This window comes from Dreissena polymorpha, chromosome 1 (genome assembly GCF_020536995.1).
Source record: "Dreissena polymorpha isolate Duluth1 chromosome 1, UMN_Dpol_1.0, whole genome shotgun sequence".
NCBI classification, from domain to species: Eukaryota; Metazoa; Mollusca; class Bivalvia; order Myida; family Dreissenidae; genus Dreissena; species Dreissena polymorpha.
Window position 1 is genome coordinate 105,377,920 of NC_068355.1, and position 3,318 is coordinate 105,381,237.

The window sequence follows — 3,318 nt, forward strand, 5'->3', positions numbered from 1 at the left end:
TTTAATACGTTATCATAATGGGCAACACAAATACACGTTGGGGTTAATGTAGTAATCTTTAAATAAAACAAGAGCACCGCCTTGCGGGTGCAGACCGCTCATCTATTTTCTTTTTAAAGGCGAAGGGCCTCTCATTTTCAATCACAAAGGAGGGAGGGGTGGAGTGAAGAGGGGTGTATAGTGTGGGGGCGTGGATATTTATTACATTATCTTCCAAAAATGCGGAAAAAAAAATGCAAAAAAAAATCGGGGGGGAGGGGGTGGGGGGGGGGGGATTCTTGGGTGCGATGGTTGGACGGTATTTCAAACATAAAATAATAAAAATAAATATTTGTGTTTTAACCGTTTCAAAAAAAATAAAATAATTGGCGTGCGGGGTGGGGGGGGGGGGGGGTATAGTGTGAGGGTGTGGTGGTCATTTGTGAGATGATCTTTAAAAAAAATATATAGGGGGGGGGGGGTGGAATTCAGGGGGGGGGGGGGAGGAGGGCTGGGGGGGTATTCTTGGGTGCGATGGTTGGACGGTATTTCAAACATAAAATAATAAAAATAAATATTTGTGTTTTTTAACCGTTTCAAAAAAAAATATTGGGGGGTGTGGGGTGGGGGGTATAGTATAGTGTGAGGGTGCGGTGGTCATTTGTGAGATGATCTTAAAAAAAAAAATTAGGGGGGGGGGGAATTCGTGGAAGGGGGGGGGGAGGGGGGGTATTCTTGGGTGCGATGGTTGGACGGTATTTCAAACATAAAATAATAAAAATAAATATTTGTGTTTTTTAACCGTTTAAAAAAATTGGGGGGTGGGGTGGGGGGGGGGGGTATAGTATAGTGTGAGGGTGTGGTGGTCATTTGTGAGATGATCTAAAAAAAAAATAGGGGGAGGGGGGATTCGGGGGGATTCGGGGGGGATTCGGGGGGGATTCGGGGGGGGGATTCGGGGGGAGGTATAGTATAGTGTGAGGGTGTGGTGGTCATTTGTGAGACGATCTTAAAAAAAAATAGGGGGGAGGGGAATTCGGGGGGGGGGGAGGGGGGTGGGCGGAGTATTCTTGGGTGCGATGGTTGGACGGTATTTCAAACATAAAATAATAAAAATAAATATTTGTGTTTTTTAACCGTTTCAAAAAAAAACAATTTGGGGGGGGGGGTGGGGTGGGGGGGGGTATAGTATAGTGTGAGGGTGTGGTGGTCATTTGTGAGATATCTTAAAAAAAAATTAGCGGGGGGGGGATTCGGGGGGGGGGGGATTCGGGGGGGGGGGGTAGGTGGGAGTGCACGGGGGATGGTTTGGGTGGAGTCTATTGTGGTATGTCAGGTAAGAGTAGTTTTGTCAAAGTATCAATCAAATCTAATCATAAATAAAGAAGTTATGGCGTTTTCATTTTTAGCAAAATTTAATAATTTGACCTTGAGATTCAAGGTCATTCAAAGGTCAAGGTAAAATTCGACTTTCCAGGTACAGTAACCTCATGATAGCATGAAAGTATTTGAAGTTTGAAAGCAATAGCCTTGATACTTTAGAAGTAAAGTGGATCGAAACACAAAATTTAACCATATATTCAAAGTTACTAAGTCAAAAAAGGGCCATAATTCCGTAAAAATGACAACCAGAGTTATGCAACTTGTCCTTTTACTGTACCCTTATGATAGTTTGCGAGTGTTCCAAGTATGAAAGCAATATCTATGATACTTTAGGGGTAAAGTGGACCAAAACACAAAACTTAACAAAATTTTCAATTTTCTAAGTATAAAGGGCCCATAATTCCGTCCAAATGCCAGTCAGAGTTATATAACTTTGCCTGCACAGTCCCCTTATGATAGTTAATAAGTGTTGCAAGTATGAAAGCAATAGCTTTGATACTGTAGGAATAAAGTGGATCTAAACACAAAACTTAACCAAATTTTCAATTTTCTAAGTATAAAAAGGGCACATAATTCTGTCAAAATGCCAGTCAGAGTTACATTACTTTGCCTGCACTGTCCTCTTATGATAGTTAGTAAGTGTTGCAAGTATGAAAGCAATAGCTTTGATACTTAAGGAATAAAATGGACCTAAACACAAAACTTAACCAAAATTTTCAATTTTCTAAGTATAAAAAGGGCACATAATTCTGTCAAAATGCACGCCAGAGTTATCTAACTTTGCCTGCCCAGTCCCCTCATGATAGTAAGTAAGTGTACCAAGTTTGAATGCAATAGCATTGATACTTTCTGAGAAAAGTGGACCTAACGCAAAACTTAACCGGACGCCGACGTCGACGCAGACGCCGACGCCAAGGTGATGACAATAGCTCATAATTTTTTTTTCAAAAAATAGATGAGTTAAAAATGATAGGCAAAAGTAAATTTTACCATAAACTTAACGTCAGACGTAGTGTAGATGCACACACCTTTAATATAGGAAAAGCACATGAATGAATTATAATCGATTACATAATAATTTATTTATTATATTACAATACAATTATTGTTTGTTTGCCAAAAATTACCGCCGATTTTCGGCTGTTTCCCTATGCCAAAAAGTCACAAAATTTGACCATTTTTTTTCAAAAATATGCCAAAATTAATAAATAAAGTTAATAATAATAATAATAAAAAGCTTTATTTACAGAAGGTTACACATAAAGACAATGACACATTATACATACATATTATATTATACATATTATGCAGATGAATATTGATTGTAAGATGAATTAAAACCCGCACTGTATACTATAAATTTAAAAATTAAGTTTAACCTGCACTTATTCACAATCGGAATACAATTATTAATAATTACTATTTGTTTCATTTTTTCCGAAGTCATGGTTTATCGCGATATTTGTTTTAAATCAAAAAGGCACATGCTGTAAAATATAAAGCAAAAGCATCAATATAGTATGAACATAAAGCCTACCATTTGCTGCTAAAAACGCATCAAGCCCTTCTTGTTTCACCTGCTGCCATTTGCCGGCATAACTCTCGTCAAACCCGTTCAGAATCATAGCGCACAAATCTTAAAGAACTGTCTCCTTTACAAAGATGGACAGTCGATACACAAAACGCACAATACCCGGACGACCGCACGCACTCACTTAAACAGAAAAACAACAACTCACGCTCTATCAACCACGTATAAAATGTCTGATACCCTAAAATAATACAGACAGACAGACATAGTTTATTCAGACTTATACAATAGTACATCGTCTTAATACTAAAAATACACATCATATTCTGTCACGTGAATGCGAATAATAACATAACATTATATAACATAAAATCAATACAAATAAACATAATATATGGTAAGAACACATAAGTTCTAACGAGGGG